The 24,668-nt window shown below is 49.6% G+C and overlaps 1 protein-coding gene across 1 annotated transcript in view; it reads left to right on the top strand.

The window, feature by feature from the left end:
• LOC147718680 (transmembrane 9 superfamily member 2-like) overlaps positions 1 to 24,668 on the top strand; it is a 1,534,671-nt gene that overhangs the window by 70,260 nt on the left and 1,439,743 nt on the right. The gene's annotated exons all lie outside the window — the stretch shown is intronic.

Below are 24,668 nucleotides of genomic sequence, written 5' to 3'. Positions count from 1 at the left end.
CTGCTAGTAATTTCGCATTCCACTTCCATAGTATATGGTTTTCCGTGCCCCTCGGGCATTTGTGTAAATTGTGCAACTTAAAGTATTTTCGTAAGAGTTTTGTTGTGTGCTTAGTACCCTGTCCTCATAAAGAGTACAGGGCTGTTGTGAATTAAATAAATATACTGTTTATTTTCATAAAACTTGTGTGGTGTCCTTTCACTTGGTGTTCAAGGGGTATATGTGATGGTATAACAGCTGGCTTAACACGCCCTCTAGAGTTTAGCCCGAAGACTGCTCGTATCCATGCTACTAGGATAGCTGGTCGATAAGGTTGACTTACAATCAATCACCATAAGGGTTGTTTGGACTGATACAAAGTGCTCACTAGAATAGTGAACATTATATATCAGGGCAACTTCTCACAGATGGAGATGGTCAACCGTGTCGAACAGGCGGGTCTTAGAGACTCTGCCCTAGCCTGGTTAAAATCGTTCATCTCCGAACGCACCCAATCGGTTCGCTTAGGCTCTTTTTCTGCCGCCAAGGTCAAGTCTTTCTGTGGGGTGCCCCAGGGCTCCTCACTATCCCCCCTGTTGTTCAATCTGTACATGCGGCCCCTCCTCTTTGCCCTGAGTAAGCACAAAGTCACTGTATATAACTATGCAGATGACTTACAGCTTATCTTTGTTCTCAATTCCCCTAACGCGGTGGAGGACTTCCAAGCCACCATGACCCTAATCCAGAGCTGGATGTCCTCAAATCACCTCAAGTTAAACCCGGGGAAAACTGAGTTGATTCTGCCCGGCAAGAGCGAAATCAGTTGGAGCCCTAACTTCTGGCCGTCGGACATGGGTCTTCCCCCTAAGAAATCTTCCACTGTAAAAAGCCTGGAGATAACCATCAACGGGGACCTCTCGCTAAAATCCCAAATTGGTACCGTGGTCTCCTTAGGATTTTTCCAACTAAGGAAAATCAGGAAAATCGCCCATTTCCTCACTCCCTCCGCCTTAATCCAGGTAGTCATGGCCCTAGTCCTCTCCCACATTGACTTTTCTAATAGCCTATACCTAGGCCTACCCGCAGGACAACTCAAAAGACTACAGTACCTGCAGAATCAGGCCGCTAGGCTGATCTGCAAAGTACCCAAATGGGAACCTATCAAACCAGGCCTGGAGAGTTTGCACTGGCTACCCGTGGCTCAAAGAGCCGAATTCAAAGCCGGGTGCATTATCTTTAAGGCTCTGCAAGGCAAGGGACCCCTATTTATCAGACAGCTGATCGGTAGATATGTCCCCTCACGGAACCTAAGATCTGCCCACAAAGACCTTTTAGAAGTTCCTCGTTTCAAGAAAAAACGACAAGGCGGCAGCAGCTTCCACTTCCTGGCAGCCACCCTATGGAACTCTTTACCACTAGCCCTCAGACAGAGTAAAGACCTCCTTGCCTTTAGAAAGGCTTTTAAAACTCACCTCTTCATAAAAGCTTACCCGAAATAACTCTTCCGGCAGACTCACCTCTTGTTATGTTTTTTATCTTACCAGCGCCAAGAAGCCCCTGGGCGTACGCGCGCTTTATAAATTTTTAATAACATAACATAACATAACATGGAGTCTAGGCTCTTGGGTAGTGGTCGGGATCTTTCTGTCACCAATCGGACTTACTCTTCTGTGTCCTCGGCCTCTTCTCTCTCTTTCAGGGTGGCTTCTCGGGGGTGCCTTGACAGGTAGTCGGCGGGGTTTGTTGATCCTGGTTTGTATTCCACTAGGTAGTCGTATCCTTGTAGTTGGAGAACCCACTTCTCAATTCTCTGAGGTGGTTTTGACACTGAGTCCTGGAACAGGGGTATGAGGGGTTTGTGGTCTGTAGATACCGTGAAAGAGTGGCTGTACATAACAGTAGGGGTGGGATTATGACTTTTGACCTAGGTTATTTCTATCCACGGGCCCACCAAATGGCTGGCATGAGGATTATACATCTGCCATCTTATAGGACAGATTGGGCCAACAGAAGACATCCTGCCAATATCCCGTTGGCCCCTTTCATTCATAGAAGTTATTCTCAAAATATTTCTCATAACACACAGGGTGCAAGAGACCTCTTTAACGTCCCAGTTTTCAATCATTTTGATGCATTTTCTGACTTAGGTGGGATAGATTGACATATAAGGGGGAATAGAAAATCTAAAGAACAAGAAACCCCCCTTATTGAGGATGGCCTGGCTAAACAATCTAAAAATGGTTCATTGTGGCTGGAAGAAAACAGATCAGAAGCAACTGGCTGACGATTTTACCATGCGGATTGGTCTAAACGAACCACCACCCAGGTTAGTCAACCCTCCTACTAGCACTAATATCACGCTTGCAACTTGGAATATTGCAGGTTTAAGGAATAAACTAGATGACCCTATCTGGAGAGATTCCATAGGGCTAGCAGACCTAATTAGCCTACAAGAAACTTGGGATCAAGGGAATAATCTCAGCCTGGATGGATACTCTACGTATTTCATCCCTGCAATAGCTTCGGCAATGGGAAGGGCGGAGGGGGGACTAGCCACATTAATATCGGCCACGATCCCAGGAACTCATACCCAGATAGAAATGGGTTCACCATATTGTCTGGCAGTGCAAATCACTTGTGAGGGGGCTGGCAAGATTCTAATTGTGAATTTTTATAATTCTTATGCTAGAGCCACCTTGACTGAACATTTGGCCTCCCTCGACCGCTTTCTGGTAAATTATAGGGAGGGAAATTCCCATTCTCCTGGGCAATTTTAACATCCACAAGTGCCCGGATAAATGTGTTACAATGTCTTATCTTATCTTATCTTATCTTAAGGGAATCTTGTATAGCGCGCTGACACCGAAAGGTTTCCTGGCGCTGGCTGAGTGCAATGAGATGGAGAGACTGGGGTCTAGCCAGTCTGTGTGAAGAGGTGAGTTTTCAGGAGTTTTCTGGAAGCCAGGAGGGAATTGGCAGATTTGAGAGAGAGGGGCAACTGGTTCCAGAAGGCGGGGGCAAGGTGGGCGAATCTACGACCGCCGTTTTTTTTAGTTTGGTAGCAGGGACAGCTAGCAATAGGCGATGGGAGGAACGAAGTTTACGTACCGGACGGTAAGGGACAATCAGTGATTTGAGAAAGGCAGGGGAGGTCCCGGACACAGCTTTGAAAGTCAGACAGCCGATCTTAAATGCAGTCCTCTGCTCCACTGGCAACCAGTGGAGTCTATGAAGCAGTGGTCTCGCGGATTGCCACTTGGGAGTTTTGTAGGCCAGTCTTGTCGCTTGGTTCTGTACAATCTGGAGCCTATTAAGGAGGAATGTAGGTAGGCCGTAGTACAGGGAGTTTGAAAAATCCAGGCGGGAGAGCACCAGGGCGATCAGGACTTATATCAAGGCCTCTGGTGTCAGGAGGTGGGAAACTTTCCTGATTTTTCTGAGCTGGAACATACATGAGGACACAACCGCCCCTACCTGAGGCTTAAGAGAGAGCTCCGAGTCGATTATGACCCCGAGACTCTTTGCTGACTTAGCCGGGACGGGCGGGGAGCCAAGCTCAGTTGGCCAGAACTGTGGGCCCCAGTGAGTGAGACTGTGTCCTGGGAGAATTAACTCGGTCTTTCCTGGGTTCAGTTTAAGCTGGTGGGAGTTCATCCAATGTTGGATGTGTAGCATCACTGCTTGGCAATCGAGGGCTGCATTGGGGGTGTTGAGCGGAAAGATGATTTGCAGATCGTCTGCATAGTTGAATACAGTGATATTCCACCTCTTCAGGGAGAAAATGAGCGGCTGAAGATAGAGATTAAAAAGCAGAGGGGACAGGGAAGAACCCTGAGGCACTCCGCAGATAGATGGGACCTGCGCGGCCATGAAGGGACCACGCCGGACCGCCTGCATTCTGCCCGACAAGAAGGATTTGAGCCAGGCAGAAGCCAACCCTCGGATGCCGGCTTGCTCGGCACGGTGGATAAGGATGTTGTGGTCCACCGTGTCGAACGCAGCCGACAGATCCAGTAAGACAAGCGCCTGTGATGTCCCTTTATCGGCATTAGCCCTGAGTGTATCCAGAACTGCCAGGATCACAGCCTCGGTGGAATGGGATGGTCTGAACCCAGCCTGATTAGGTTCGAGAAAGTTGGAACGCTCGATGAATTCAGATAGGCAACTAGTAACATGTGCCTCCAGGAGTTTGGATAGATAGAGCAGGAGAGAGATAGGCCGATAGTTGGCGAGGTCGTCCGGGTCAGCTCCAGGCTTCTTCAGTAAGGGCACAAGGACAGCCTCCTTGAAGGAATTAGGTACTGCTCCTGCCTCCAATGAGGCGTTTAATAAAGGCAAGATGCAGTCCGGTAAGGACAGGCAGATGTCACGAAAGACAGAAGGAGGACAGCAGTTGTTAGGCGAGCCAGATTTGACTCGAGCAGCAAGTTTGGCCAGGGTACTGGGGTCGAGGGCAGGGAAAGAAAGCACGGAAAGCGGGTTTTCAAGAGGGGAGGCTGGCATATCATCGGGGAGGACTGAAGGAATCGTATTCTTGATCTTGGCAATTTTTTCAATAAAGAAATTATTTAAGGCATTACAAGATTCTTGCGTCGGGGTCTGAGAGGGAAGAGTCCTTGCATCAGATGTAAGCTCCCTCATGATTGAAAAGATCTCCGGAGGTTTGTTATGAGCAGTGAGGATCCTTTCCGAGATGTGAAGAGCTTTTGCTGCAATGATTGCATCTTTATATTTTTTTCTCGCAGCAACATATAGCTCTCTGTCGATGGGCAGATAATTGCGTCTCCACCTAAGTTCCGTTTGGCGCAGTTGAGTTGCTGAGCTTTCAGGGTGGAGTTGAACCACTTGTGGGACTTACTGTGCCGGGAGCGGGGGAAGCTGGAGGGAGGGGCAAAACGATCACTGGCTTTGACGATACAGCCAGTAAGATCTTCCTCCAGAGTTTGGACAGTCGCAGTTTTAGACAGCGAAGGACGAGTCTCAGCCAAGAATGAAAGGAATGCCTGAGAGTCAAGGGTACTCCATTTACGGGCAGTCCCACCGGCCAGGGGAGAGATCTTTATACAACCCCCTACTGTGATCACTGTATCGATCAAGTAATGGTCGGACCAGATATAAGGGGTAATCACCGGGTAGGAGAGAGTGAGATTATGAGTCCAGATGTGATCTAAAATGTGGCCCCCAGTATGAGTGGGGGAAGTAACGTGTTGGTTCATGTTGAAGCTGGTGAGGACTTCAAATAGCTCAGCCGTATGAGGACCAGCTTCCTTATCATTATACCAATAGTTGAAGTCGCCAAAAATGGCGACTCGAGCAGATGAAATAAGTAGATTAGCTAGCTGTTCACTGAGGGCAGCAGGGAACGAAGGCATAGGGTAGGGAGGACGATAAAGGATGATAATGGTAAGCGCACCCTCTCCAGTCTCTAGCTTAATGATGAGGTTGTCCACGTCAGTTAGAGTGAAAGAGGGCGTGGAGGTAAATTTAAGCTCCTTATGAATGACCGCTGCCACCCCGCCGCCGGCACGGCCAGAAGGTCGGTTTGTGTTGAGCAGGTAGTAATCTGGGGCAGGGCAGCTAAGATGTCAGGGAGAGAATCATCATTCAGCCAGGTCTCGGTAAGTAAAAGAATATCAGGTCTTTCGTCGGTGAGAAGGAGGAAGAGATCAACCTGATGCTTGACCAGTGAGCGTGTATTTAAGTATAGGGCCCGGATGCGTGTTTCAGTCAAACTGGGGTCAGATAGCTGTTTTGTGCAAGGGGTGGGAAGAGGTGCATACCGCGCAATACCAATAGTCGAGATAGTGTCTAGGGTCCGCGGGGGTAGTGCAACAGATACACAATCCAGATCCCTAAGGGCCTGAAAGGAATAAACAAAGGGGGAGGTGGCCTCCAGCGCTGCCTCAGCGCCGACGGGCGCAGACGGACAGGACTCTGGCACGACTCCGGCGCATGTCCGGCGCGCCCGCTGCGCGGATGCATGAACGTCCCCTTTTATGCGCGACTAGAGCGTGGGGGATTGGACACACCCAATATGGCTGCCGCTTGTCTGAACCTGGGACCAACTCCACAGCTTTGATACACGGCTGGGAGAAGTTAGGCCCGATTGAACAAGGAGATACTCCTTTTGAGCACTCCATCCAAGGAGTTTTCCTTGAAAAGCTTTTGGCAGATCACGGGGTGTTGCTCCCGTAATTGGAAGATGAAAATATACCAACCTTTAAAGGTAGAGGGAGAGGATCAACTATTGACTACATTTTTGTAAGTCACACATCGTGGAATAACATTAGTAGTTATTCTGTGAGCTGGTCTCATTTTAGTGACCATAACCCAGTAACCCTCAATGTGAGTGACATAATTAGAATGCCCGATAAATGTAGCAATAGGGTCAAACAGAATGATCTTGTCCTGACAGATGAGGCAAGAAGGATAAGATGGAGTAGAGTGATCCCTGGGGATTTTTTAATTAATCTTGTTGACCGCGTAGGTAGAGAAATGCACATATGTATGGGTGTCGATGTGGATGATAAAGAGGTTTTAGCCGCCTATTTAACAGTCTGCTCGCAAATAATACGGCCCTTAAATGCCCAGGGAAAGCTAAGGAACTAGGGGGGTTTGGCTGGTTTGATCACAACTGCACACTGGCAAACCAAAACCTAAGACAGGCACTGAAGTTTAAGCCAGTGGATAGGGTCCTTGTGGCCTCCTTGAGGAAAACTTATAAAAGGGTAGTAGAAGCAAGAAGGCACGAAATAAGGGAAGCAGCCTGGGAGGAACTAACATCAATTGATGTGTTGAAGAACAGTGCTAAATTCTGGTCCGTTGTCAACAAGCCCTATTTTAATGATGTATGTAACAGCCAGTTAGATTGTGCCATACAGGAAGAGGTGTGGCACTCCATTTTAAATCCGTCTATGAAGGGGTCTCTGTAGGGGAGGGGGTTTCATCAGCCCCAACTTGGCCTTCATATACTTTATCGGTCACAGAGGAGGAAGTGGCAGAAGCCATCGGGAGAATGACTAGTAACAATGCTCCAGGCCCCAATGGTGTTCCTGCCGACCTCTTCAAATCTGACATCAAGTTATGGTCCATAATTTTAACAAATGTTTTTAATAGAGTCTACAAATCCGGCATGCCGACTACCTGGTCCAAATCAGTCAGCGTGCCGATTTATAAAAAAGGTATAAGAGGGGAACCCAGTAATTATCGCCCGATCTCGCTCATTGACTCGGCAGTGAAAGTCTTAGGACGTGTGGTTTTAAGTAAACTATCTGACATATTGGATGAGAATAATACACTTTTGATCCTCCAATATGGATTCTGGAAGGGGCGTGGCACCATTGATCAAAGCCTGAACCTACAGATGTTAATCGGGTAGTACACATTTGCCAAAGGGGGCTCATTACACATAGCATTCATGTACCTTTCATCGGCTTTTGACTGAGTGAATAGGTCGAAATTGTGGCCCACATTATTAAAACTAGGCATTGACGAACACATTGTGTACTTCCTGGCAGATCTCCATAGGGACCTCACTGCTACAGTTAGGTTTGACCGCCAAGGCAATAATACTGGCAATATTGGGAGCTTGAACGGGGTTAGACAGGGGTGTATTTTAGCGCCCCTCCTTTTTACCCTTTATATTAATGAACTAGGTACAGTTTTAGAGGAGGCGTGCAAAGATATACCCAGGGCGGGCAAGTTTTTAATCCTGGCATTATTGTAAGCGGATGATGCCGCTCTCTTGGAACGCACAACAGTAGGGTTGCAGCTGCTTTTAAATACATTTTATGATTTTATGACGGGTTTAGATTTGAGTGTTAATTTTTTTAAATTCCATGCAATGGCCGTGGGCACAAAGGGCAAAAAATGAAGGCATTGTACTGTAACGGAAATGAGTTGTCTAAAGTTTCAAGTTTTCCAGGTTTCCTTATTTAGGGATTACTTTTGATGAGAGTTCCTCATGGTTGCCCCAACTGACTGTTAAGCGAAATGTTTTTGCAAGGGCCACCCTGGCTGTACTCAGCTTTGCGAGGAAACTTGGCGTGAAACCTCTGCAGGCTGTCTTAAAAGTTTATGACGCTAAATGTATTTCCCTAGCCATGTATGGTGCAGATTTATGGGGCTTTAAGGATGTAAGGCTGTTACAAGGCATAGAGGACAAGTAATATCTTATTGGTCCCCCAATCTAAGCCAGGCTACATTGTCAATCAAGAATGGGGGCTGGAATTTTTGGCAGACCGAATAGCTCTGGCACCATTGCTGAAATGGATTGCAGTGTGGTTGAATCCTGACCTTGAACTTAATCACGAGGTGTTGTGGGACTGTCTAGCCCTTGAATATTCCAATTCCATCCGATGGCTGCACTACATTAAAAGGCTGGCTGGCATTTTAGGGCGTCCAGAATTGTTCAGTCAGCCCACTAAATCAGTTAAGGGGGATGTAAAGTGGGCAAAAGAAACCTACAAGCTTATCAAGGGTCTAGAAAGAGAAGGCAAAGAACTGATCAAACCAACTGTAAGAGAGCATCAGCTGCTCGTAAACTATGGTGAGATGGAATTATACCTGAGAGTGGTAAATAATCCCAACCACAGATTTTTGTTAACCAAGTTCAGGTTAAATAAATTCCATCTCCTCCTTACAGGGCGCCCAGGCTGGACCAAGGCTATAGACTTGGAGATTTGTCCTTGTGATGGTTTTTCCATTATGGATACTACTCATTTTGTGTTCTTTTGTAATTATTTTATCACAATAAGGAAAAAATTCATTTTTCCATTGATTAAAGATAAAGGCTTCAGGCAGGTCAAACCAGCCCTTTTGTACCTTCAGCTGTTGTCAAACATCTGGGAAATTTTTACCGTCTCTACCTTTTTGACCATAGCAATGCGTTTGGGCAAAAAACTTAATTGGAAGCAGTGTGCTTAGTGAGACAGTTTCTTTGATCTTCTTAATCTTTTGTTAAAGGTCTCTGACCCAAATTAATTGTGATGAAGTCTGTATATAAATTTTAAAATTGTTAATGTGAGGTTTGTAAATTGTATTTTTAATCAATGTATCATATTATGGGCCTGATTCTTGATGTTAGTATACTTTTATGGTTTTTGATATTGCTGTTGGTTGTACACATTCGCAGCCATCAGTTCAATGGATGCCCCGTATCAATAGTGGCTCTCACCTCTTGCTGGTGTATCTTGATGCGGCACTTCGGAAGGCGGCGTTTCTTTCTTTGTGGCTGGTCGATAGCATACATGTAGTGGACTGGGTCATCATCCATGTCTTCACTGTCCCTTTCGTCTCTCACCGCGTGTGCAGCCTCCTTCTTGGCTCTTGTGGCCCTGCATACCGCTGCAAAATGGTTCATCCACCCGCATGCGCTACATTTCTTTCCTCTCGCTGGACAGTCTTGCATGCGGTGGGGCTGGCCTCCGCAATATCCACACTCCTTCTTCCTGTCTGGCTGCCTTCTCCCACCATTTTGTCTCCCCTTGGGTCTTACCACGTTCACCTTCTCTGCTGTGTTAACTTGTTCAATCTTGACTGGTCGGTTTAGGGCTGTTTCCATATGGGAGGCTCTCACCTGAGACAGTTCTTTGAGGCGGCCTAGTTTGAGTATGTCTGCAATGGGGTTTGTCATCTTCCTGGAGGATGGCGACTCGGAGTTTAGACGAGAAACATCCTTGGGTGATCTGCCCTCGGATTTCCTCCTGCTTGTCCCGGAATCTGCATGAGCTGGCTAGTTCTTTCAACCTGCCGTGGAATGCGCCTAATGACTCGTCGACCTGCTGCTTCGCTTGGCGGAAGATGAACCGCTCGTAGTCCTTGCTTGCCATAGGTTCAAAGTAGGCGCTCAGCGCCGTGAGGAGTGTTTGGTACGTTTTCGGTATTGCTTCTGTATTGCTTCTGTCAGGGTTTTGTAAATGCGGTGTATATCCTTACCCCCTAGGTGTAGTAGTAGGGCTCTGTGCCTCTCCCTGGAGATTCCAGCTCCCTCGAAGTAGATTTGGAGGCGATCAGTCCAGTCTCTCCAGTGTGGGGCAAGGGATGACGGAGCTCCGTCGACCACGAATGGTTCAAGGGCGGGAATGGACGCCATTTTGGCAAGTGCTCTGCGTGCTGCACTGTTCCTCTGGTTTTCCTTCCTGCTGCGAGGTGGGTGATGACGGTCGTCCCTGCTGTGGGCTATTTCACTTTCCCCCTTGGCACTGGACGCTCTCTCAATACCTGGCTCCGGGGCCTCGGTGGTGAGGCGTGAGTTTGGCCTGTGGGTTGATTCTTGGCGTCGGGTGGCAGTGTGCTGCGCTGCTCCGACCCGCTCTTGAGTCATGGGTAGCGCCGCTTTAGCCCGGGGGCGTTGCCTCAGTTTCCCCTCCACGTTCTCCTACCAGCAGGGCCTCTGTGGACGGCTCTGGGCCTGATCATCAGTGTTTCTCTGCACGTAGCAGTGGCAGGGCAGCAGGGGACGTCGTTCTGGTTGCAAGGTGGGCTCTACAAGACCCTCGTCGCCAGTGTAGCGTTTGTGGTTGGGCTCGCGTGTGCACGTATGGCCCCGCAACGCTAATGAAGACAGGAGCCGGTATTGCGGTTTACACGTGGCTCTGACTGCCTCGCTGTAGCCACGCCTCTTTATTAATACTCCCCAGCGTCTGACGTCACGCGTCAGCGCAGGGGCGCTCCGGGCGGCGCGGGTCCGCTAGACCGCTACCTCACGCCCCGGAACACTACTTCTATCTCCCACTGCATTAAAGACGGCGGCAGCACACGCCCGGGGGCCGCAGGCTGTACTCTCATCACTACCTGCCCGCCCCTTCGTTGTGAGCAGCCGCTTTCAGTCCGTGCTGCTTCTGAGGCGGCGTCAGAGTGCAGGCCTGCTGCGAGCAATGTTAACTACTGCAGGAAGGGACCAGCAGGCTACCTCTGTGTTAAATGAATGACACACAAGCCAAAGTGTGGGAGGAGTCATACCCCACCCACACAGTACAGACAACAGATCAGCTCAGCGCTATGTGCTCAGGGCCGGACTGGGAACCGTTTTTGTTACAGGGCCGTTTTTGCAGCAATGCTGCAACAACGGCCTTGTAACAAAAACGGCCCCCAGAGGCCCAAAACCGGCCCCCACCCTTGCGGCGCACCGGGGGATTGCCCGGTGCCCACAACGGCCAGTCCGGGCCTGTGTGTGCTCGACCTAAAAAGAAGACCGTTTGAGTCAGATACGCAACAACCCTGTCAGAATGTCTACAAAACAACCAGGGAGTCTCGCAGGTAAGTGCCGAAGAACTGTTTTTTGTTATAACCTTCCGATTGACAGTGGTTCCTAGACGATGCAGTGGCAGCCTACTCGCAGTGGCGGATCCTCCATGGGGGTGTTTGGGCGCCGCCCCACTGCTTTCTCGCCGTGCGAGAAGGCAGAAACAAATAGTAGAGAACTACCATTTGTTTCTGCCTTCTCGAACCGTGAGAAAGCAGGAGTTCCTTCTTGAGAGAGTGGGAGGGGTTACTCGAGGGCAGGGGGGAGTGGCTTTCCCCACTGTTGTTAATGCTGTCTATTTGGACAGGCTGTCCAAACCGACAGTATTAACTGTATTAATAACATCGGGCAAGCCGCTCCCCCCTGCCCTCGAGTAACCCCTCCCACTCTCCCTGTTCTCAAGGGTTCTCGGCTGCCCCAACACCCTGACGTGGTGTTGGGGCAGCCGGCCGAACCAATCACAGCGCTGTGCTGTGGTGGAGGGGAGGGAGGCTGCCTGGCTTCCTGCGTGACGAGTGAGGATGGATTCAAGAACAGGAAGGTGGGTTCGGGCCGTCTGGAGTCGGAACTGTGGTGTTGCGCTCTAGTCTACGAGCGTGAACGCGATGACGCGTCACGCCGTAGACGAGAGCGGGATACGCGCGCATGCGCAGAAGAGCGAGATACGAAGGGCGCGAAGAGAAAACGGCAGTTGGCGACCGGAGCGAGGAGATGTTAGACGCTCGGCGCTCTATGTGATCTATAGTTATTGCTGTTAATGGAATAAATCCTGTTCCAATACAAGAGGCTCTGAGCACTGTGTGGGGGGATAAAATAGCATCATTACAGTGGCGACGAGGACTGGGATTTCCCCACGTCCCACACACAGTCAAGCTAGGAGTTAGTCCTGAACTCCAAGAAACCATCCCAGGCCCGGAGAGCAGCGTGCAGAAGCAGCACACACGAAGAAGCATAGAGCGTGGCAGCAGCGCACCCCCACTACGCAGCAGAAGTCCAGTCAAGGAAATCCTCAGGTCAGTGCTGCCCCAGAGGTGGAGGGTCCCCCAGCCAGCACACTGGCAACCAAGGGAACAAGCCAGAAGCTAGAGGAGGGTGAGCAGTCCACCAACCCACGGCAAGGGACAGAAGATAACACCCCGGGCAGTCCCAGGAGCCAGGGAGACGCCGCAAGTGTAATGGAAGCCTCCAGCACGCCCAATAGCCCCAGGGCCCAAGCAGTGGCACCCAGAGACGAACCAAGGATGGCAAACCAATCCTCAGCGTTGATGGCTCCTATCCCTTTCCTACCAAGACCAGGCGAACCACAAATGAAGTGGGAAGACTGGAGGGAGTACTTCAGGAATTACATAGAAGCACTAGAGGATGAGAATGGAGAACCATACGCCCCAGCAAGGAAGAAGAGGTTGTTGCTCCACAACCTGTGTCCCGAAGGGGTGAGAGTGTTTGCCAACATAGTGCCCAAGGAACGTGACGCAACAGAAGACGACGTCTTCAAGAATGCGCTAGAAGACCTAGACAACCATTTTCGACCAGCCGTGTGCGTGTCCATAGACCGTTACAATTTCCAGCAAAGGAAACAAGAAGCTGGTGAATCAATAGAGGACTACGTGGCCGCACTACGACGTCTAGCCATCACGTGCAAGTATGGAACACTGCAAGACGAGTATATAAAGGACCAGATAGTTATGCATACCACCAACAAATCAGTCCAAGACAAGCTATGGGCGCAGAGCGAAACATCGCTTAAGGATGTCATAGCCATGGTGAAGAAAGCCGAGATGTCAAAGCGATGTGCTGACGCAGCCAAACGGGAAAGCACACAGAAGCAGATGGTCAACAAGATCGACGAGGCCCCGTCCACACACAAGCAAAAAGGATCATACGGAGATCAGAAGCAGGAACCCAGATGGGCAGGGAAGTAAATGGGACGACAGTCCACAGACAGCAAGTTTTCATGTTATAGGTGCGGGAGCACAGCGCACTCAGCTCAGGACAAACGTTGCCCGGCGTTTCGCGCCAGATGCGCGTTCTGCGGCCTGGTAGGGCATTTTGAGAATGTGTGCCGCAAGAAGGGGAAGAGGTCAACAGTAAAGTGTGTGGAGTCTGCACCGTCAGACATCGGTGCAGAGGACGATCTGGAAGATGGCGACATGGTACTGTGCATAGAAGATCAGGTACTAGACGTGACAGGAAAACGCACAGACAAACCACGCACGGACATGTTCATCGGCGGAGTGAAAGTGCATGTGGCGGTTGACTCGGGGTCCCCCTGGACGATAGTGCAACGGTCCATATGGGAAGGAGACTTTGCACCAGTAGTAGGGCCCGAACTACACCCACCGGACATTCGTGCCATCTCGTACACCGAAAACACCATTCCCATGATAGGCTTTCGCCCATTGAAGTTCGAATTCAGAGGAAGATCGGCAACCTGCAAATTGTACGTGGCGGAAAGGGGCCCCTCGGTACTCGGGTGGAGAGATGCCGGATACCTAGGAATCAAATTAGACCCAGGCGGAAAAGAACAAATCCTCCTTACAGAAGAATGGCAACCCAACAACAGCGAAGAGTGGAAATTGACCTACCCAAAAGTATTTGACGGAACAGTTGGAAAACTGGACAAGTTCGTCCACAAGATAATACTTAAGGAAGGAGCTACACCAGTGTCCCACAAGGTCAGAAACATCCCCATATCCATCATCGAAGCTGTACAACAGGAACTCCAGAGGCTAGAAGGACAGGGCATCATAGAACCCATTGACAGTGCAGAGTAGTTGGCCCCCCTTGTGGTAGCCAAGAAGCCCAACAGCAAAGTCCGTCTATGTGTGGACCTTCGAGAACTCAATAAGTGCCTTGTTGTCGAAAAGTTCCCGCTCCCCAGAATTGAGGAAATGCTGGCGAGAACAAAAGGCATCACCCACTTCTCCACTATTGACCTTACGTCGGCGTATCACCAAATTGACCTGCATCCCACAAGCAGAAAATACACCTCCTTCATCACACCCTTTGGGTGCTACCAATTCCGCCGCTTGCCTTTTGGCCTGGCATCGGCAGCCGCGGTCTTCCAAAAGTTGATACATCGATTATTCAAAGGAATTCCAGGAGTCCAGTATTTCCAGGACGACATCCTGGTGATGGGGTCCACCCGGGAAGATCACGACGAGAAGCTGACCAAGGTCCTCACCGTGCTGCAAGACAAAGGCCTCACGGTGGAATGGAGCAAATGCAAAATAGGGATGTCATTGGTCACCTACTTGGGACACGAAATTGGCATACACGGTATATCTCCCAAGGAACAGAACGTGAGAGCCATCAAGGAAGCCAGGGCCCCGAAAACCAAAGAAGAGATACGGTCCTTCCTCGGCATGGCCGAGTACTACAGTAAATTCGTGAGACACTTTGCCACTAAAACGCATAGGATGCGCCAGCTCGTCAGAGACAAGTCAAAGTTCGACTGGGACACAGAAGCTCAAGGTGAATTCGACGCCATAAAGAGAGACATCAGTGAGGCCATCCCCTTGCAAGGTTACGACCCCTCAGGCAGCACCATTCTAACTACTGACGCCAGTGACCAGGGCCTAGGGGCGGTGCTAGCACAGGTGAGGGCAGATGGCTCTGTAGAGACTATCAGTTTCGCTTCACGAGCTCTCTCCCCCACGGAACAAAGATACAGCGTCATAGAGAAAGAGATGCTAGCGGTCACCTGGGCAATGTGCAAATTCCGGCAATTCATCTGGGGCACCAGGTTCAAACTCCAAACCGACCACAAACCATTGGTCAAAGTCCTGACGTCCTCCGGTCATGACACGGCTACCCCGCGCATTGCTAAAATGACGCTCAAATTATTGGACTACACCTATGATGTCGAATACCTACCAGGAACTCAGAACAGGGTAGCCGACTACCTCAGCAGAGCTTCCGCCATGGAGGATCCTCCGGAAATCACTCCGGACATGGATGAGATGGTAGCGAGCATGGCCGACAATGAGAAGACAATAAGCAGGCAGGAATGGACAGCAGCATATGAGCAAGACGAGGAGAAGTCTGAGGTCAAACAGCACCTCACGTCAGGATGGCCGGACAAACGGAGGCTCACGGCGGGGATGAGGAAATACTATGAAATTCAGGAGGAACTATCCCTGAGCGACTCGGGAGTCTTCCTGTACAGAGGAGAGAGAGTCATTCCACCAGAGGCCCTTGTACCGACGTTGTTAAACCAACTACACGAAGGACACCTGGGCATCGTAAAGACTAAAGCCCGTGTGAAACAAATGTATTGGTGGCCGGGCATGGACACCCAAATTGAAAGGCAGGTGAGAGAATGTGAACAATGCCAAGGAGCGGACAAAATACTTCGACCCCTCAGACCAGCGCTAGGGAAATTTGAGAATCCCCAGAACCCGTGGGAAGACTTAGCTGTGGACCTCCTAGGACCAGTACTAGACAACAGAGGAATAAATAAATTCTTGTGTGTAGTCATCGACAAATATTCAAAATGGCCAGAGGTGGACGTGCATGAGTCCATGGACACCGAAACTGTGCTGAAATTTCTAACTTCCCTGTTCTTAAGGAAAGGAATACCCAAGACAGTACTTAGTGATAACGGACCTCAGTTCGTATCAGACAAATGGGTCCGATTCATGAAGAGGAATGGAATCGAATCAAAACACACCGCCATCTACCACCCAGCGTGTAACGGCCAAGTGGAACGTTTCAACCGTGTGCTCATGGGCTCCATACAGGCGGCCATCATGCAAGGGAAGGACTGGGAGGCAGAAGTACAGAGCATGTTGTGGGCGTACAAGATCACCCCCACAGTGGTAGGGTATAGCCCCTTCCAAATTTTGAGAGGTCGTCTCCCGTTCACCCGGGACAACGTGGTGTGGAGAGAGAAAACTGTTACAAGCAAATGGTCCCCAGCAGTGGTGCAGCACAACCTAGAAAAGGCTCAAAAGATATACGCAGCCCATTATGACAGGAGGCGCAACACTAAAGAAACCGTGTTGGAAGAGGGAGAATGGGTCAGAGTCAAACTACCCACCCTGCAAAAGAAAGGAGAGAGCAAGTATAGCCAACCCTTACAAGTCAAGGAGGTACGAGGAAGAGCCGCCCTACTCAGCGACGGCAAAGTGTGGTCCCAAGACCGCATGGCGAAAGTCAATAGGATTGTACGGTGGCCCAAGTCCGAGGAAGAGGAGACAAGCATAGGAGGAGGAGATGAGATGTCTGCAAATGGGGGGAGTCCAGAATGAAGCCCCAGGAGAAAGAGAAGAAGGAGGAGTAAGAGAAGCGCAAGCAGCAGAGTTAGCGGGAGACCACTCCATCCCAGCTACTGACGAGGCGAGAGAGGATCAGAGAGACAATGAGAGGTTTCCAGGTGGGAGCGATGGAGAAGAGAGCAATCCGGTAAGGCGCACCCGCATGGGGAGAGCTGTCACCTTACCTTCAAAATATAGAGACTTTGATATGAGTGGACATTAGATATGGACTCTAGCATTGTTTAAATGTTGGTGTGTCAAAGGGGGGAGATATGTGGTGTTGCGCTCTAGTCTACGAGCGTGAACGCGATGACGCGTCACGCCGTAGACGAGAGCGGGATACGCGCGCATGCGCAGAAGAGCGAGATACGAAGGGCGCGAAGAGAAAACGGCAGTTGGCGACCGGAGCGAGGAGATGTTAGACGCTCGGCGCTCTATGTGATCTATAGTTATTGCTGTTAATGGAATAAATCCTGTTCCAATACAAGAGGCTCTGAGCACTGTGTGGGGGGATAAAATAGCATCATTACAGGAACGAACTTGAAGGCGGGAAGGTAAGGTAAGTTAAGTTTATTGACTTGACTTTGCTGTTTTATTATTTGAAAAAAGAGAAGTGACTCCAGAAGGAACTTCTGGCCCTCGGGTCCCCACCTCCCACCTGCCCACATAAACACACTCCGTGGCCAACCAAAGTATTCTTTCCGCGTATTACCCCTATGCGAGGCCTCTTTCAGGAATCCCAGGGCAGAAAGGTTACTGGGCTGAAGCTGTGACTCATAATACAAAACTGAACAAAAACGGCAGAAGTGAACAATACAGTAGTGATATCAAAGGCATAATGACAGAATAAGGAGCAGTGACACCGGCGTAGGTGGTCTCCATCGATAACCGATCCTTTAGCTGCAACTGGTGCCAGAAACCACACGCTGCCCTCTTCGATAACAAGCAGTGAGTAATTGTACATATACCCTCAGTAATGGTCTTGTGATAGCTCTCTAGGGTCCCTGTCTGCCCCTCACACATGACTGACTAGTCTAGGAAGAGTGAACAAAGTCCTTCTGCTGACTGGCACGCCAAAGGGGCATCAGGGTCATGCCGCCTGCCAGTGCACAGCCTTCCTGTGCAACGGCTGCAGCTGGTTGTTTTCACTTCTTCCTGTCCGAACTCCTCGCACTTGTCCTTTTCTAGGCTGTCTCCCTTGAGCCAGGATACCTCCAGGGCACTCCCTCGCAGTAGCCAGTCAGCGCCTTCCCTCAATGGCATGGTCAAGGCAGCTTTTCTCCTGGCAGGTTGCATAACTTCCAGGCCCTTGCCTGTCTGAAACCTGTTGAAGAGAAATTGACAGCAGCATTCTAAACTCCATAGCGCAGAGAAGCCTCTCTCACTCCACTGCTGCGGCGCTCCAGATTTTGGATGAGGATAAATCTTTGCCCAGTGACGGGGGTTTCTGCCATATACGTATCCTTACTTTGCAGGCTGAGATAGTGTATTCCACAGTGCACCTCTGGGACTGGTTAGACTCGAGGCTGGCCAAGCCACAGACCGAGTCCCATAGAGTCTGCGGTGAAGTGGGATGGGGCTGTGAGCTTCCAGACAGGGAGACCCAAAACAAAAGTGCAAAAGAGTAAGAGCCCTCCCACTTAACCTGCTCGAACCCTGCTGTGTAGCACTTCAGGGAAAGAATAGAGCAGGACGGAGCTTTTGCCTACACTGCACAGAGACTCTCTACTTCCTACCCTCTACATCACTGGTTGCTGTGCTATTCAGGCAGGCTGGAGGTCTGTTTCTTAGTTGTTTGAAACAGAGGGCGCATAAGGTGCTCATTTCTAATGCACACTCGTGTGCCTAGGAACACGTGGGAGTCGGAGTGGGGAGTGTGCACTGTTTGTCTTTGAAGTCCAGTGGTTCCGACTGTAACAGCATCTAGTCGTGAACCTGCCTCGGAGAGGGAAGACAGAGGCGCTATATTTTAGCAACACTTGGGCACCACAGATTGTAGGGACCGCATTGTTTGTACTGCCTTAAACCCTGCCTGTTGTCTGATACGAGCAGACGTAGCGAGCTTTCTCCGGAGCCCTGAGAGGGCTGTGTGCTGTTCTTTTTGCTATGTTAAGTGCCTCAAAGTGACTCAAGCACTTAAGGTTCCCTTGCAGCTCTAACCCAGATTCACGAGCAGCGGGTCGTAAAAACCATAGAGGTCATTGACTGGGGTTATTCCTTAACTTTGCTGTTGGCCTCTAATGCTGCCACTGTGTTTGCCAAGCAGTGCCAACTGTCTCGCAGGTGTTAGATGATGTCAGCAGCAATGAGCTTTTGATGCACACCCATTGCTGTCCCTCAAGCCCCGCACAGAGGCGCCTATGGTCACATAAGTGTATAAAGCAGGTGTGAGCCCAGCTTGTGTTGCACCCCTACATCATACTGTTAAATTAATAGCTTTTCCATGCCAGCAGTGTTTTTGCCATTGAATCGATATTAATAATGTAAAGTTTGGCTTTTGGTCAGTAGGAAGGTTTTATTACTTGGCAGGGAGGAATTCCTGCATTGAAAGCAAATCTTCTTTAGCCACTTGACAGCAGAATACTTTTGCTTTAAAATTCACCATTTGCCAATCTTTTTCCAATTTTCTTTTGGGAGGAGGACCCAACCTGTACCTACTTTTGTTAGCTTCGCTTTGCTTGCGGCTTAAAAGTCATGCCCAACTTTTACGCCCCGCTGCTTTCAAATGTCACCAGCCGCCACTGGCCTACTGTTTTTATAGAGAAGCCTCATTTCTCCAGTATTAGGGGTGTCTTTCATAGATTCACATGCTTGAATATTCCCCGTCGTCGAAGTGGGAGTCCCACGGTAAATAAAATAGCAATAATGCTAATAATATATATATATATATATATATATAAATATATAAAGTATCATATAAGTAGCAAAAACTGATAAAATATGTACTGAAAACCTTTACAAAGGTTATTACATAGGAATGCATTAGAGAGAAAAACTCATTTGTAACATATCAGTGTCATTATGTTAGTCCAAACTGCAGCCAATCAGGCTCAAGCACCCTCTAGAACCTTCTCCTCAGAAGCTCAAGCCCTCAGATTTTCTACCGCACGTCGTGTGAAGGGAGTCTCCCTGAGCTCTGCTCAGTTCTTTTCAACTTATCTACTCTTCTCAGTTTTTTCACAAAGATGTCAAGTAAGAAGTCTTTATTTAGACCTTGTTCCTCCTGTGGGAAATTACGTTTATTTGAGAAAGACCCTCATGACAAGTGCATTTATTGCTTGTATCCTGATCACAAAGTGGTTGATTGTAGGTTATGTAGAACTTTCAATCCTAAAACCCTTAAGGACAGGGAGGGTCGCCTCCTATTATGGCTTAAGCGCCTTCAAGATAAGGACGCTGTTGTTTCTGACGCAGAAAGCCTTCAGTCAGCTCCTTCTTCTGTGGCTTCTAAGCGTGGCAGTGTTCAGGAGTTGCCATCTCCTTTCCTGAAGAAAAGAAAGCTGGCTTTGACTGTGGCTGCAGTTCCACCTACTGCTTCTGTGCCTGTTGTAACTACGCCCACGAGATCTGACTCTCAGGCGTCGTTTCCAGCTTCTATTAAAGAGGTTACACTTCTCACAGCGCGGTCGTCGACGGGCCCGTCGACGACCACTCCGACGACGAGATTGGCTGCTGTGGCCTCGTCTACGACGACAGTCACGACGACATCGGCGTCGTCATCGTCGACGAGAATCTCGACGACGGCTCTCTCGTCGACGAGAGCCTCTGTTTCTTCAATCTCGTCGACGATCCCTATCATATCGTCGACGAAGAAGCCATCGTCGATGAAGAACCCATCGTCGTCAATCCCATCGTCGACGAAGGCCTCGTCGACGAGGCTCCCGTCGACGGCAACGACGAAGCTCCCGTCGACGAAGATTCCGTCGACGAAGATTCCGTCGACGAGGGTACCGTCGACGAAGATTCCGTCGACGAAGGTACCGTCGACGAAGGCACCGTCGACGAAGGCACCGTCGACGAAGGCACCTTCGATGTCTAGGATGCCGCCGGCAATACAATCACCGTCGACGGCCCAGACGACGTTTACCGCATCGTCGACGACCGCGTCATCGACGGGCTCGTCGATGAGCAAACCAGCGACAGTAGGGCCTAAGCCTTCTACGTCCACGGAGGCGCCTAGAGACTTACCGTCTACGGCGACAGCAACTTCCAGTTCTTCTTCCTATGCCAACATGCCTTTGGTGGCCATGGACACTTCAGTTTCTACTGTACAGTCCTCATTCAATAAAGAGGAAGATTCCGCTTTCCACCTTCAATCCCCTGCTCTACAACCACCACTTCAGTTGTTCGTGTCTGACCATGAGACTGAGTCAGTTCCAGATGACACTGTTTATGGGGATGCCCGGAGTCCATCAGATTTAATCATTAAATGCCAGGACACTTCTTCTGAAGAAGAAGAGAAAGAAGAAGTTGAGCAGGTAGATGAGCACGAAGGCCAATGCGTGCAAATCCCTATGACGTCTATTCCAATGACACTTTTCTCTAACCTCCAACATATGTTGGACGATTATAACAGACGTTTTCCACCTACCCCTCAGGGTACTCCGGTTCATGAGTCTACTGATGTTACACTTTCGCATCAACCACTACATACTCCTCCAAGACAATCGGCTCCGTCAGTACATTTGAGTGCTCCCCTGTCTACTAATCCACTTACTGACACTGACTCAGAGCCAGAGAGAGAGGAAGGAGAGGTGTGTCAGAACTCAGAGGGTGAGCAGGATCCTTATTTGGCGGAGTTTGATAATTATCGAGTGCAAACACCTTCGCCGCAACAGGGCCCTTCAAGTGATTCACCTCCTGTGGACATTGCTAGTTTTCATAAACTTATAGACAAGGCGGCGGACCGCTTCAAGTTGACAAGGGTCCAACGAGATGAAGACTGTTTTCTGTATGATTTCAAAAATCAGCCGTATAAACAGGTGCATACAATACCAATTATTGAATTTATTTGGAAGGAAGGGCAAAAGATTATGAAGGCTCCTAACTCCTTGCCGGCCCAGATACCTAGATTGGAGAAGAAGTACAAGGCTCCAACTGGCTCACCTGCTTGTCTGCTCTCTCACCCAAAGCCAGATTCAGTTGTGACTCAAGCAGCACAACGTCGTGCACGTAATCCTACAGCGCCTGTCACTTCCCCTCCCGATAGAGAGGGACGCCGATTGGATGCAATCGGAAAGAAATTTTCGTCCATGGCTTCAACTTCAGCCCGTGCTGCGAATGCTCTTGCAATTTTGGGTCGTTTCGACCGACAGATGTGGTCAGACATGTCTATCTTTCTTGCGCAACTTCCTGAGTCATCGAAAGTGGAAGCGCTCCAGGTCCTTCAAGATGGTCAAAGGGCTTCGGAGGAGATTATAGACTGTGCTGTAGATGTGGCGAATACTGCATTCCGTATCCTTGCCAGTGCGGCGGCGCTCCGACGCCAGGGATGGTTAAAGTCTACTTCTTTCAGGCAAGAGGTCCAGTCAATGATAATTGACATGCCGTATGATGGCGAATCTTTGTTCGGTTCCCAAATCGATGCTTCTTTGGAAACCATAAAGAAGGATACCGACACAGCGAAGTCGCTTGGGTCATTACAATTTAAGAAACAGCCCTTTCGTGCTGCACGGGGGCGGGGCACCTCGTCCAATTTTACCAGAGGAGGACAGTCTCAGTACCGCCAGTACAATCAAGGAAACCAACGGTACTCGAATCCACAATCTGCTCGCCAACAACAGTCCAGACCCTATAGAGGGAAGTCCAATTATAGAGGTGCCAACAACACCAACAAACGACAATGACTTGCCAGTTCAGCAGGATGTTGGAGGTCGAATCTCGCAGTTCTACTCCCAGTGGTCTCAAATAACATCGGACCAATGGGTGTTGGACATTGTGCGCAAGGGTCACGCCTTGGAATTCACAGAGTTTCCTCCTCCATCTCCGCCTTCGGGTCCGCCACCACCCCATCTCGAAGAACTACAACATCAAGTTCAACTATTACTAACAAAGGGTGCAGTCGAAGTGGTTCCTCTATCACAGCTGGAGAAAGGCTTCTATTCGAGGTTCTTCCTCATTCTAAAGAAGACGGGGGAGTGGCGCCCCATTATGGATTTGAGGTATCTCAACCTCTTCCTGAAACAACAGTCCTTCCGCATGCTAACATTGTCAGAAGTCTTGCGGTTTCTCTGCAGCGGCGATTTTTTGACTACAATAGACCTGCAAGACGCCTATTTTCATGTACCAATCATTCCTCAACATCGAAAGTACTTGAGATTCAAGGTAGGACGCAACCACTATCAATTCAAGGTCCTACCGTTTGGCCTCAGATCAGCTCCCCGTGTGTTCACGAAGGTTCTGGCTCCGGTCATGGCTTACCTGCGTCTTCAGGGAGTCCAGATATTTCCTTACTTGGACGATTGTCTGTTGAAATCCCAATCCGCAAGTCAGCTGCATCACGACACACGCTTGTGTCTCACCCTCTTCAATTCCCTAGGGTTGACCATCAATGTAAAGAAGTCACATTTCACTCCTCTACGAAGCAGGACATTCCTCGGAGCTGCTATAGACACGGACGTGTCAAAAGCGTTCATCTCCCCCGAGCGGAGACTGAAGATAGTTCATCTGGTCTCCACCATCAGATCAAGAAAGTCAGTTTCAGTGCGAATGTTAAAGTCATTTCTGGGGATGGCATCATCTTGTATCGCACTGATCCCGAATTGCAGGTTACGTACCCGTCCTATTCAGGAGGAATTGGACCTACAATGGCGACAGGTGTCGGGGTCGTTCAACGACCAGGTGACAGTCACAGCTGGCATGAAGAACAGTCTACTCTGGTGGGAGCAACGGACCAATCTGAACCAAGGGGTCTCTTTCCTTATCCAGACTCCAGATCTGACATTGACCACGGATGCGTCCATGGGCGGATGGGGAGCCCATATCCTGGATCTTTCCATCAAAGGAAAGTGGACGGCGACTCAGAAAACCTGGCATATCAACAGGCTGGAATTGCTGGCGATCTTCCTAGCGCTGAAGGCCTTCTTACCGGTGGTGCACGGAGAATCGGTGCTGGTTCAAACAGACAACACCACCAGCATGCACTACATGAACAAACAGGGAGGCACGAAATCTCAGCCCCTGTCTTGTCTTGCCCAGAGGATTTGGGAATGGGCACTTCGTCACCACATTTCTTTGACAGCAGTCCATTTGCCGGGAGCGTCAAACATACTAGCAGATTCCCTAAGCAGGTCTGCGTCATCCACTCACGAATGGGAGTTACACCAGTCGACTCTGGACCTCGTGTTCCACCAATGGGGTCATCCCAAGATCGACCTATTTGCAACGCCAGTGAATCGAAAATGCCAGGCTTTTGCCAGTTGGCATCCACATCCGGAATCCAGCGGCAAAGCCCTACTCATGGATTGGACCGGCCTATTTGCATATGCGTTTCCACCACTCCCACTGGTACCAAGGACGTTATGGAAGATGCGCAGGCAACCCTGCCGCTTGATCTTAATCGCCCCACGTTGGCCCAGACAGGCGTGGTTTTCAGAACTCCTTCTGATGTCCCAATGCAAACCAATTTGCCTCCATCCACGTCCGGATCTTCTGACTATGGACGGCAGACAAGTGTGTCACCCAGATCCGTCAACGCTTCAATTATGGGCTTGGAACCTGAATTCATGGAGTTTGCCTCTTTAAGTATACCTCAGGACTGTAGAGACATTCTAGCGTCGGCTAGAGCTCCATCAACAATCAAAACATATAGGTTAAAGTGGAAGCGCTTCTGTCATTGGTGCGCAGCATCCAACGTACATCCTATCAGTTCCACTCCAGAACAGCTGTTACCGTTCTTCTTAAGTCTTGCTCAGTCTGGTCTTTCACATGCCACATTGAGAGTCTTTTTGGCGGCCATCTCACGCTACCGTCATGACGGCTCTACGTCTCTCTGTTCATCCAGAATCATCAGACAGTTCTTTAAAGGACTTTTCAGGAAGTTCCCTCCGTTAAGGCGCCCTCCTCCAGCTTGGCACCTCAACGTGGTGTTATCACAACTTATGAAACCTCCATTTGAGCCAATTCATCGTTCAAACCTCAAGTTTCTGACCTGGAAAGTGGCTTTGCTTTTAGCTTTAACTTCGTCT

The sequence above is a fragment of the Lissotriton vulgaris genome, chromosome 4_1 (assembly GCF_964263255.1).
Source record: "Lissotriton vulgaris chromosome 4_1, aLisVul1.2, whole genome shotgun sequence".
In the NCBI taxonomy this organism is placed as follows: Eukaryota; Metazoa; Chordata; class Amphibia; order Caudata; family Salamandridae; genus Lissotriton; species Lissotriton vulgaris.
The sequence above is the reverse complement of the archived record's forward strand: the minus strand, read 5'-3'. Positions and strand labels throughout refer to the sequence as shown.